Below are 13,144 nucleotides of genomic sequence, written 5' to 3'. Positions count from 1 at the left end.
ATTTTTTTTCACATGGCTATAGATGGTTTTGGTTACTTCATTTGAAAACTGACTGTTCATATTTTTTAATCATTTGTCAGTTGGGGAATGGCTCATAGTTTTAAATTTAACTCATTTCTCCATACATTTGAGAGATGAGGCTTTTATTGGAGAAACTTGGTTCAAAATTTTTTTCAGTTATGATTGCTAACTATATTTCCCTCCATCCTATTTCCCTCCCTGTTTATTATATTCTTTCTCTCCTTTTATCTTATCCCTCCTCAAAAGTGTTTTGCTTCTGACTACTGCCTCTCCCAACCCACTCTATGAGCACCCCTACCTTCTCTTATCTTTCTCCCTTCTTACTTTATTATAAGGTAAGATAGATTTCTATACTCAATTGAATATGTCAATTCTGATGAGAGTAAGGCTCAATCATTTCCTGCCATCCACTGTAAAAGCTCTTCCTTGCCTCTTTTGTGTGAGGTAATTTTACATTCTACTTCTCCCTTTCTTTTTCTCCCAGTGCATTCTTCTTTCTCACTCCTTAATTTTATTTTTTAAAGATATCAGCCTATCATATTCACCTTACACCTGTCCCTTCTGTCTGTATATACTCTCTCTTAACTATCCTAATAATGAGAAAGTTCTTATGAGTTACAAATATCCTCTTCCCATGTAGGAAAATGAACAGTTTAACCTTATTAAGTCCCTTATGATTTCCCTTTCTTGTTTACCTTTCTATACTTCTCTTAAATCTTGTATTTGGAAGTCAAATTTTCCATTCAGCTCTGTTTTTTTTTTTATCAGGAATGTTTTGAAGCCCTCTATTTTATTGAATATCTATTTTTTTTCTCTGAAAGATTATACTGTTTTGCTGGGTAGTTGATTCTTCATTGTAACCCTAGTTCCTTTTCCCTCTGGAACATCACATTCCAAGTCCTCTGATTCTTTAAGGTAGAAGCTGTTAAATTTTGCATTATCCTGACTGTGGCTCCACAATATTAGAATTATTTTTTTTTATCTGCTTGCAATATATTCTCCTTGACCTGGGAGGTCTGAAATTTGACTACAGTGTTCCTATGAGTTTTCATTTTGGGATCTCTTCCAGTAGGTGATTAGTGCATTCTTTCAATTTCTATTTTACCCTCTGGTTCTAAACTACCAGGGAAGTTTTCCTTGATAATTTCTTGAAAGATGATGTCTAGGCTCTTTTTTTTATCATGGTTTTCAATAAGTCTAATATTTTAAAAATCATTTCTCCTGGATCTGACGTCAGTTGTTTTTCTAATGAGATATTTCACATTGTCTTCTATTTTTTCATTCTTTTGGTTTTCTTTGATTGTTTCTTCATGTCTCATAGAGTCATTAGCTTCTATTTGCTCAATTCTAATTTTTAAAGGAGTTCTTTTCTTCAGTGAATTTCTGTGCCTTCCCCTCAACCCCCATTTGAGCAGTCCTGCTTTTTAAGTTCTCTTCAATGAATTTTTGTATACCTTTTTCCATTTGGCAAATTCTACTTTTCAAGACATTTTTCTTGTCATTGGATTTTTGTTTCTCTTTTACCAAGCTGTGGACTCTTATTTCATGATTTTCTTGAATCACTCTCATTTATCTCCCCAATTTTTCCTCTACCTCTCTTGTTTGATTTTTAAAATCCATCTGGAGTTCTTCCATGGTGTGAGACCAATACATATTTTTTTTTTGAAGCTTTAGATGTAGGAGCTTTGAGTTTGCTGACTTCTGAGGGTGTGTTTTAATCTTCCTTGTAACTTTTTATAGTCAGAATTTTTTCTGTTGTCTGCTCATTTTCCCAACCTATTTCTTGACTTTTAACTTGTTGCTAAAGTGGGGCTCTGCTTCCAGGGTGGGGGGCCAAGCTTCAGGGGCAGTTCTTTCCAAAGATACTTCTGGGGACCTGCAAGTTTTCAGTTCTTCCAAAGTGGTATGATGTAAGGAGATATGTGTTTCCTATTTTCTTGGCTTGTACACTGATCTATGAGTGAGCACAAGTACCCTTTTCTATGCTAGAACTGTGACAAGGGTCCCTAATTCACTGCCACTGGCTGTAAGATTTGGTGTGCTAGTGCTCCTTCTCACCAAGGGACTGTGACCCAGGACTGCATCCAGATCTGAGTAAGGATGGGCAAAGCAACAAAGTCCTGCCCCCAGTGTCTTCAAAGATATCCCTGCAATATCCCTCTGCCCAGATGTTTGACCCACTTACCTTCTGTGGGCTGTAAGCTCTGAAAGCAGCTGTTGTTGCTGATTCATTCACTCCCAAAGTGCTCTCCTACCTTTCTGGGGCCCGCCCGGTCTGCCCTGGACTATGCTCCACTCTCATCTTGGTATGACTGACCTTTTCCTGATGACCTTCTAAGTTGTCTTGGGCTGGAAAATTGTTTCACGCTATCTTTTGTGGGCTCTGTCACTACAGAGTTTGTTTTAGAGCATTCTTTAAAAGTCTTTCAAGGGTTTTGGGGGGAGAGCTCAAGCAAATCTCTGCCTTTTCTTTACCACCTCGGCCCCACCCAATTAGATGATTTTTAAAGCAACTGATTACTATGGCAAATTTTTTAAAAAAATATTGTCTCTGTATAATTAAATGCCCCTAGACTTATAGTATGACAAACTAAAACTGTAAAAATGTCAAGATCACTCTAGTTTTACTGAAAGTGGTACAAGAAATGTCATTAGAAAAAATAAGTTAAAGTAGTTTTATCTTATAAAGAAGGAGCAAACAAATGGCTTCCATCACTTACTCCACTCTTCATTTTGGACAATAACAAAAGCAATGGTTTGTATAGCTGTACCAGAAAGAAAAAAGGAAGACAGAATAGGAAGAAGCCAGAAAGGCACTGTCTAAGCTCCCCAAACTCAGTATGAGGTACTGATACAAGTAGGAAGAGTCATATTGACTTTCCAAATACTTGGAGGGGAAGTAAGATGATATTCCATACCAATTCCCTATAAACTGACCTCAAGTGGAAAAGAGACTCTTTCAAGAGATCTAAGAAGCAGGTATTCTCATTGACACCTAAAGAAATACTTTGGGTGCAGTTTTGGATCTGTGGAACTCAGGTGTAAAATAATAGGATGTCTTAAAATTTCAAAGGCACTCTGCAGGGTATAAATCAACTTCTTGAGACATAGTCCCCTAAATGAAAGATAATGACAGTTGTCTGCTAGACAAAAGCTATAGTGGATGGCAGTTTCTGAAAAAGACAAGTATTCTTTTTCAGATAACAATGAACTAAAATTATATTTAGTAAAGGACCATAGAAATGTAGATTAAAAACTAATTAGAGATTAAGTAACATAATATTTTTTTTTGCTTTTTTTTTGGAGGGGGGAAGGTAGGGCAATTGAGGTTAAGTGATTTGCCCAAGGTCACACAGCTAGTTTTGTGTTAAGTGCCTGAGGCTGAATTTGAACTCAGGTCCTCCTGACTCTAGGGACAGTGCTCTATTCACTGTACCACCTAGCCACTCTGCAAGTAACCTAATCATATAAAGAATGAGTGAGTTAAAGAACAAACCATAGAAATAATCAGTAATTTCATTAAAGAGAATGACAATAATGAGACAATATATCAAAATCTATGGAACACAGCAAAAGCAGTAGAGGGAAATTTATGTCTCTAAATCCCTACATCAATAAAATAGAGAAAGAACAGAACAATGAATTGGGTATAGAACTAAAAAAAACTAAGAAAATAACTAAAAATCACCAATTAAACACTAAATTGGAAATCCTAAAAATTAAAGGTGAGATTAATAAAATTGTGTAAAAAAACCCCATTTAATTAATTAATAAAACTAACAATTGGTTTTATGAAAAAAAAAAAAAACCCACAATAAAATAGATAAACCAAGCAGCCGGATCAGATGTATTTACAAGTGAATTCTATAAAATATTTAAAGACCAACTAATTCCAATACTAAATTATTTGTAATAGTAGGTTTAAAAAAAGGAGCCCTATCAAATTCCTTTTATGAAACAAATATGACCAATTTCATTAATGAATATGGATACAAAAATTCTAAAATTACTAACTAAAAGATTACAACATAGTACAAAGATTATATGTGGTAACCATGTAGGATTTATACCAGGAATGCAGGGATGGTTTAACATAAGGAAAACTATGTAACATTTGATTATATCACTAATAAAAATAAATCATGATTATATCAAATAGATGTAGGAAAAGCTTTTGATAAAGTACTACAACTCATTTTTATTAAGAATATTTGAAAGTATAGGTATAAATGGATTTTTCTTTAAATTGATTTTTAAAAAGTATTTACCTAGGGGTGGCTAGGTGGCAGAGTGAATAGAGCACTGGCCCTGGAGTTAGGAGGACCTGAGCTCAAATGTGGCCTCAGACACTTAACAGAAAAACTAGCTGTGTGACCTTAGGCAAGTCACTTAATCCCAATTGCCCTCCCCCCCAAAAAGCCCCCCCAAATCCTCAAAAGTATTTACCTAAAACCATCAGCAAGCTTTTTTTCATAATGAGGATAAGCTAAAAGCCTTCCCAGTAAGATCAGGTGTGAAAGAAGGATGCCCATTGTCATCAATATTATTCAATATTGTATGGAAATCCCAGCAATAGCAGTAAGAAAAGGATATAGAAGAAATCAGAATACAGAATAAGGTTATTACCTAAACTCTTTTTGCAGATGATATAATGACATACTTGGAAAATCCAGAAGACTCAACTAAAAAATTAGTCAATGTGATAATTTTAGCAAAGTTGTAGGACATAAAATAAACCTATTAAAATAAATCATCAGTATTCCTATATATCAGAAACAAAACCCTGCCAGAAGAGACAGTAAGAGATACTCTATTTAAAATAATTCTAGACAGTATAATACCTGTGAGTACACTTGCCAAAACAAATACAGGAGCCATATAAACAAAATTTAAAAAACTTAAAAAAAATAAAATTTGATCCAAATAATTGGAGAAAAATTAATTGTTCATGGGTAGGAAGGGTCAATATAATAAAAATGATAATTTTACTTAAACTAATTCACATATTTGATGCCATCCCAGTTAAATTACTAGAAAAATTATTTTACTGAATTAGAAAAAAATAAAATCAAGTTGGAAGAACAAAAAAAAATGAAGAATATCAAAGGAACTAATGAAAAAAATGTAAAGGAAGGAGGTTTAGTAGTAACCTATATTATAAGACAGTAATTATCAAAACTCTTCAGAACTTGCTAAGAAATAAAGAGGTAGATCAGTGGAACTAAGTAGTTATACAATTTAGAGTTGCAAATGAATATAGTAAACTTGTATTTGACAACTGTAAAAACTTAAGTTTTGGGGATAAAAATTTATTTTTTGGTTAAAAAAAATTGTTGGGCATTCTGGAGAGCAATTTGCAACTCTACCCAAAGGGCTATAAAGATGTGCATACCCTTTGATCCAGCAATACCACTTCTAGGACTGTATCCAAAGAGATCATAAAAATGGGAAAAGGACCCACATGTACAAAAATATTTATAGCAGCTTTTTTTGTGGTGGCAAAGAATTGGAAATCTTTCTGAGGTGGTAAAGAATGGGAGAATGGGAGGGGAGATAGTGCTGCTAATAAATTGGGGACAGGGTAGCTAGGTAGCACATTGGTTAGAGCATTGGACTTGGAATCAGGAAGATATCTTCATGAGTTCAAATCTGACCTCAGACACTAGCTGTGTGACTATAGGCCAGTTACTTAACCCAGTTTGCCTCTGTTTCCTCATCTGTAAAATGACGAGGAGAAGGAAATGTCAAACCACTTCAGTATCTTTGCCAAGAAAACTCCAAAATGGGGTCACAGACCATCAGACATGACTAAAATGACTGAACAACAGACATAAATTAGGGAATGACTGAGTAACTTATGGTTGGTAAATGTGATAGAAAATTATTATGTTTCAAGAAATGATGAAGGGTATGGCTTCTGAGAAACCTAGGATGACTTGTATGAGCCAAAACTGAGTGATATAAACAGATCCAGAAGAACAGTATTGTAAAGAAAAGCAATTTTAAAAGAACTAGGAACTGGAACTCCAAATAATGACTAAGTACCATGTTACCCACTTCCAGATAAAAAAGTAAAAAACTGAGAGTTTATGTATACATATATACATATACACACATAAATAAATACATGTGCGCATTTATGTATACATATATACATATACATACACATAAATAAATATATATCTCTGGGTGTTTTCTTTTGGAAATGGTCATTGTGGAAATTTCTTTTTGGACTATAGTAATGGGAATTTCATTTTTTTTAATTCTTAAATTAGGGATGGGAGGGAAAAAGCAATTGTTTGCTGATTGAAAAAAATTTTTTAAAGGAGATAATTGGTAATTTTGGAAAGAACAGTTTCAGTTGAATAATAAGATAGGAAGCCAGACTGCAAAGAGTTAAGAAGAGAGTGATGGAAAATAAAGCAGAGGAACTGATTATAGAAAGTCTTCTCAAAGAGTTAAACCACAAAAAAGAGATATGGGATGACAGCTAGAAAAGATGGATTCATGTCAACAGTTTTGTTTTCTTTTGTTTGGTTTTTGGATTGGAGGGAGTACATGAGTATGTTTTTAGGCAGTAAGGAAACAGCAAGTAGGCAGGAAAAGATTGAAGATTAGTGAGAGAGGGATCATATGGATCATATAGATCATACAGGGGAAATTTGTAGAAGATGGGGTGGAATGAAATCCCCTTTTAAAGAGGTCTGCCTTTTTTTCATTTGAGGGAGATGAAGGAGCGTAGAGTGGGGGAAGGCATCTGAATGATGTGAGATGTGTAGCGAGAAAGGTGTCCTATTTTTGTGAAAAATAAAGCTTTCTCAACTGAGGAGAGAGGAGTCATTGGTGGTTTGAAGAAAGATGGAAAAAATTGGAAAAGCTAAATGTGATGGCATATTGTAGACACTTAATAAATGTGTATTGACTTGACTTCCTGATCCCCTCTCACAGTTGCTAGTGCCTTCCCTCTGACCCACAAAATGATCTTGTATTTATTTTGTATGTTTTTATATGAATCCCCAATAGAACTTCAAGAGAACAGGAAAGTGTTTCCTTCTTGTCTTTGTTTTTTTTTTTTTTAAAGCAATAGGGGTTAAGTAACTTGCTCAAGGTTACACGGCCAGTTATTTCTGGGTGTGGTGCTGAGTATCTGAGCCCGGATTTGATCCAGGTCATCCCGACACTGGAGCCCATGCTCTTACTCGCTGAGCCACCTGGCCACCCCTAAGCAATTGGGGTTAAGTAACTTGCTCAAGGTTACACGGCCAGGTGTTTCTGGGTGGGTGCTAAGTGTCTGAGCCCGGGATTCGATCTCCAGGTCTTCTCAACACTGGAGCTGGTGCTCTTACTCGCTGTGCTACCTGGCTGCCCCTCCTTCTTGTCTTTGTACCAGAAGTTCTAAGCACAATGACTGGCATGTAATGGTGCTTAATAAATGCTTGTTAGTTGTTAGAGCAAATGCCTCCCTGCCTGCCTCTGCCTATTGACATTATTTTTTTATATAAGACAGCTTAGATGCTTCTTTTTCCCTTGTTGCCCCAGCTATGTCACCTCTGCTTAGCATGATGAAGTCTTGCACACGGTAGACACATACTTGTTGAATTTTAACTCATGTTAAATATACAGACTTCGGTAAGTTTAGTCAACAATGGTCTTATCCCTTTAACTTAGAAGAGCACTATCAAAATCCTACATAGTTAAAAGCAATAATAAATAACTAATATAAGGTCAGTTAAATGATGTCTAAAAAAATCTTGAGTTTAATGGTCAATAGCTAAAATGCCTCATCTTCCTTTACAGTCTTATTCTACACTACTCTTCCTTTACATACTCTATGTTCTGGTCAAATTGGACTGCTTGCTGTTCTCCATACAAGACATCCCACTTCGATGTTTTTGCACAAATGAATCCTCATCCCCTGGAATTCACTCCTTCCTCATCCACTCCCCCTTCCCCCCCATATTACAAATTCTGGTTTCTTTAAAACCATACCTTAGGTAATGCCTCTTACATGAAGTCTGATCTTCCAGTTAGCACTCATCCTTGAAATGACTTTAAATAGCATTACATATACTTTGTATTTACTTATCTGTGCAATTACTGTACCTAGTAGAAATCAAACTCCTTGAGGTCAGGGACTGTTTTATTATTGCCCATGTATGCCCTGTGTGCCTGACACAATGCTTGAACTTAAGTTGCAAACTGAAAATCTGGTAAATGTGTTTTATGAGTTCAACCACACTGCTGCCTAGGATTATAAACCTAGAAGACAATAACAATCTTAAAAATCCAAATTCCAGGAATCTCCTCAATCTTCACTTTTCATTCTCCTTTCAGGATGAAATCTTAACACTCTAACATGCCATCAGTTACTTCTTAGGCTTCTTGTACAGCAGTAACCCGTGTACATTATTTAATTTACTAAGTGGTTTTGTCTCCTTAAGCCATTAATTAAAAAACTACAAATGTCATAATTCCAGAATACTTCATACTCCTGAATGCCCAAGGGGGAAGAAGAGAAGGAAATAATTTAGCTAAAATGGAGTGGTCCTTAACACCCAATATAACCTATTAAACTCCAGAAACTTTGGAGCTGCTGATCGCATGAACTCTAAGAACTACCTTTCAGACCTGGAATTCATTACCTTTCAAAGAGTTAAAGAAAATAGATATAAAAACACAGAGTCAATCCTTGGAGATAGAGACAAAATGTATGAAATATGCAAAATGGTTCGAAATATCCCACTTTAAAATGCACCATAAAATTATTTTTTTTTCTTACCCCAAACCCACACAAATAAGCACCTCTTGTCCCTATCAGAGCTGCCGCTGAAGAATTCACTTAGCTCCCAATCCCACACAGCATGTTTTTGATACTGGGCTGTGGCAGTTGGTTTGCTTAGCTGTTTTCATTAGCAAGGTGTTCCCACCTAGTCTCAAGGGGCGGAGATCTGGGCTGGGCCGACCATCACCAGATGTCACTGAGGAGCCCCAGAATGGTACTGGTGGTAGCCAGTTCTCAGGCTTCCCCATTTCTGACTCCACTACTGCCGAAATCTCCTCCTCTTCCGCCACCCTTTTCAGTCCACCTCTTTGTACAAAGCAGAAGACTTCTCTTTTTTCTAAACTCCACCTCCCCCTAACCTGCCCCTCGGGTTTCGGGGTGTCAGAGAAAGAGAAGAAAGAAGAGGGGAAGAAGAGGTGGGATAGGACGAATAGTAGAAACCCAGCTCCAGGGTCTCCTCTCTCCAGAAATTACGTCCCCTCTCGTGCCCGCTAGTGAGTAGAATAGAGACTGCTTCCTCCTCAGGTACCCCGGCAATTCTCTTTTTGTTTTTTCTCCCCCTACCCCTCCCTCCCTCCCTACTCCCCTCCCCCGCCTCCATTCATACAACTGGTAGCAGGTGCATCTGAAGAGCTCTTGCATCCAAAACACAAAACAGACCAGGCGGCTTGTATTGCTTACCGACGGTCCTCCATACCTCGGATCCCTACCCACGCTGGCGGGTCTCAACACCGACCTCTTCCAAAAGCAAGGTCATAACAGCGTATAACATAACAGAGCTCCCGCAACAGTTCGCCAACCCCTCTCCAGCCTTACCTATGGGCGATCAAAAATTGCTTCTCTCCTAGCAGCCAAACAGTTTTCGCGTACACCGGCATTTCCTGCTGTCCTGATACTTCCTGGAGTGACTGAGGTGGCAGGCAGGAGCGGCTTCGGCCAGGGTCTGCCTCCTCTCCCCCCTTTCACTTTCATTCTATTTCTGCAGGTCTCTGAAACGTCAACGCCTACCAGAGCCTGCTCAGCCTGGCTTGACTCTTCCTCCTCCTCCCTCCTCACATCACCCCCACCACTCCACTCGCTAGACTGGCTTTCAAACCAATAGAACCACTGGCTGTACAATACAAACAAAGAAGCTCGACTAGTTCTTGTTATTCTCACACAAATTTGTCTCTTTCTCTTCAACACTACAAAAAAAAAATCACCACAGTATCGTTTTTTTCCTGAGCAGTAGCAATAGAGTAGTATAGACATTTAAGCCCTTAAACATTTCTCAAAAAAAGAATCACAAGCTATTATTCATACAAAAGAGTGCTTCGCATCACTAACAGGAAAAATGCAAAAAAAGCAACTCGGAAGTTTCACTGCATAACCAGCAAACTGACAAAAATGACAAAATATGGGAGTAGTCATTGTCAGAGAGGTTGTAGACCAACTGGGACACATACACTATTGATAGAATTGTAAATTAGAAATTGACTAAAATATTCATATTCTTTGACCCAGAGCTGTCTTGCTAATAATATACCCCCAAGAATCAATGACAAAAGATTCATATACACCAAAATATTTCATTCATATATTCATTTGTTTGTTTAAGGTTGAAACTCTATCTCACCCTATCTGTAAGTACTAAGGCTACTCACAGATCATCTTGGGAGCTTTGCCCTTCCATAGACCACCTGGTAGCTCCCTGCTCCCAGAGGTTCACCATATTAATGCCAAATTTAGTGTGAACACTCAATCAGCATAGCCTACTCCAGCTCAGAGTTTCCCAACTCAAGAGATCCACCAGCCTCAGTGAAAGAATTATAGATGCATATGATCACACCTGGCTCCAGCAAAATATTTATAGAAGCACTTTTTTTTTTAAAGGAACTAGAAACAAAGTAGATATCCATCAATTGGGGAATGGCTAAAGAAGTTGTGGTACATGAATGTAATCAACTATTAGCCTAAAGATACTATTAATATAATGAATACAAAGAAGCAGAGAAAGATATGCATGGATACACCATGCAATCATTACAACAATGTAAATGGAAAGAACACTAAAGAAGATGTGGGAATTTACTTCTTTTGTTACAGAGGTGAAACAACTCTGGGGGTAAAACTCACTACATAACTTACTTGGTTGCTATATTGGTTAGTTTTTGTGATCTTGCCCCTCCCCCCCCTTCCTTTTTAATTTTTCGTTATAAGGGATGGCTCTTTTGAAGGGGAATGGGAGGGGGTATTTTGGAACACATCGGTGATATGAAGAGATAATCAATAAAAATGAAGGAAAATGTAAATTCTCCACTCCCAAAATTGTGAATATTTTGAAGAAAGATAAAATAAATACCACTAAGAATTTTTCTTTGTTCTCTCTCAGCTAAACAGCATCTGTTTCAGTTTCATGGGGCTCTATGATTGAATGTATTGCTCTGCCAGATGGTTCCTTCCCTTTCCACCTATGTAGTGAACACTGATTGATAGTTTCTGAGCCCATTATTTGCAAAATGCTATTCCTACAATAGCACAGTAAGCTAGTGAATTCTCATATTACAGACAAGTAAATCGAGGGTCAACAAGCTTATGACTTGATCATAGGCATACAACAAAAAAAAAGTGTCACCGCCGGACCATGAACCCCAAGATTCTTTCAGTCCTCTGCTCTTTGATGAGAAAGGGCCGTCTCATCTTTCCTATACAACTTTATATACAAATGATACTTGTTTATAAACTTAGAAGTACTTTCACAGAATTCATTTGTTATTTCCAACACTCCTTTGAGTTACAAAGGGCAGGTATCATTGTCTACTGTCTCCCAGAAACAGGTAAGATAAATTTTACTTAACAGAAGGAAAGATTTTGCTACACTTACTGTTTGTTGATTACAATCTTTTTTTTTTTTTAAATGTACTTTAAGACTAGGTAAAGAAAGATCCCTGGCCTCCTTCACGTTTTAGATAAAATCTTACCTTCGGTAAGAAATCTTTCTGGATCCCCCTTCATATGAAGTCAGTGCTTCCCTTTGTTATCTCCAACGTGTCCTGCAGGTGTTGAATTTGTGATGTATCAGTTTTTGTTGTCTTCCTCATTAGGCTCCAGAGCAGGGACGGGTTGGATTGTTTTGTTTGCTTTCTTTGTATCCTCGGTGACAAGCATGGCACCTATCACACGGTAGGTTCTTATGCATATACTTATAATAACAACAATATGCTTATAATACTTTTAAATAAATGCTTGTTGACTACTTGATAATAATATAGAGTGCTTTCAAATAGCTAATGTGCTTGTCTTTATATACATTATTTCTTTTCATCCTCAAAATAACCCCCTGAGGTCAATTCTATAGTTTTCATTAATCACATTTTATGAATGAGTGAACCCATGCTGAGTGTTTAAGCCACTTATCTGTGGTTATAAAGTGCTGGAAGGAGGATTCAAACCCAAGTCTTTCTTGATGCCAAGTCCAACATTCTTTCCACTTCATTATATGCCTTTCATCTCAGGAAATGTTGTGAATAAACTTTATTTTTAAATCAAATAACATTTTTGTAAATAAAATAATTAAAAAGAATGCTATATTGAGAACTTTTGTAAAAAGCATTTTTTTTCTTTTTAAAAGCAGCATGATATAAGGAAATGAGCCTGAATTGGAATTTAGAATTCAAATTCAAATTCCAGTTTTGTTACTCCCTAATTGATCCTGGATAAGCCATTTAACTTATCTGGACTTCAGGTTCTTTTTCTACAGATGTTCACTACTACACCATTCTTTCATTTACAACCCATCCATTTACCTACTCACCCAGGCCATCTTATGCCTGTTCCTCCTAACCTCCTCATCCTCCTCATATGGAACAGGACCCTTGACACTGGATCTCCACACTGGGGTCTTGCAGAATGTAAATCCCCAGTCTTTGGGGAAATTAATTCATTGATCTTGGGAGCTTCCTACTACAGTCTACAATTCAGTTGATTGATCACTATGTATGCTAAAGTAACCCACTTAAGCCTTCAATCTCTGCTAGCTGGCCCTCGGCACCACATCATGATATAGCCACACTTTCTAACCATCCATCCACCTAAATCTTACAATCTCCCTCCCTGCTCCAACACCCATTTTTAGCTTTCTGCCTCCCAAGAGCAAAACTTCCTCCCCTGATCATCACACTCCTATGTATGATGTCTTCCCCTATCAGAAGGCAAACTCCTTGGGTGAAGAGATTTTGATTCTCCCTCTCTGCCTTTCTCTTTTTCTCTCATTCCCAGTACTTAACACAATATAGTGCTTAACTTAATACATTTTTCATTCATTCATCTATCCATCTGGGTTTTAAAATTTTATTTTATTCT

The 13,144-nt window shown here is 37.0% G+C and overlaps 1 protein-coding gene across 2 annotated transcripts in view; it reads right to left on the bottom strand.

The window, feature by feature from the left end:
- The window catches only part of LOC138142405 (glucose-6-phosphate exchanger SLC37A1-like), a 66,739-nt gene extending 54,882 nt beyond the window's left edge, over positions 1-11,857 (bottom strand). The window contains exon 1 of one of the 2 annotated variants that reach the window (XM_069063482.1): positions 11,764-11,857. The gene's annotated coding sequence lies outside the window, so the exon portion shown is untranslated. Of the gene's footprint in view, positions 1-9,619; positions 9,872-11,763 lie in introns of those variants that run through there. The other variant, XM_069063481.1, reaches the window with a different exon arrangement.
- Positions 11,858-13,144: the final 1,287 nt, after the last annotated feature.

Source organism: Petaurus breviceps, unplaced genomic scaffold, assembly GCF_028583685.1.
Source record: "Petaurus breviceps papuanus isolate PSGF00001 unplaced genomic scaffold, PetGlider_PUasm1.0 90574, whole genome shotgun sequence".
In the NCBI taxonomy this organism is placed as follows: domain Eukaryota; kingdom Metazoa; phylum Chordata; class Mammalia; order Diprotodontia; family Petauridae; genus Petaurus; species Petaurus breviceps.
The sequence above is the reverse complement of the archived record's forward strand: the minus strand, read 5'-3'. Positions and strand labels throughout refer to the sequence as shown.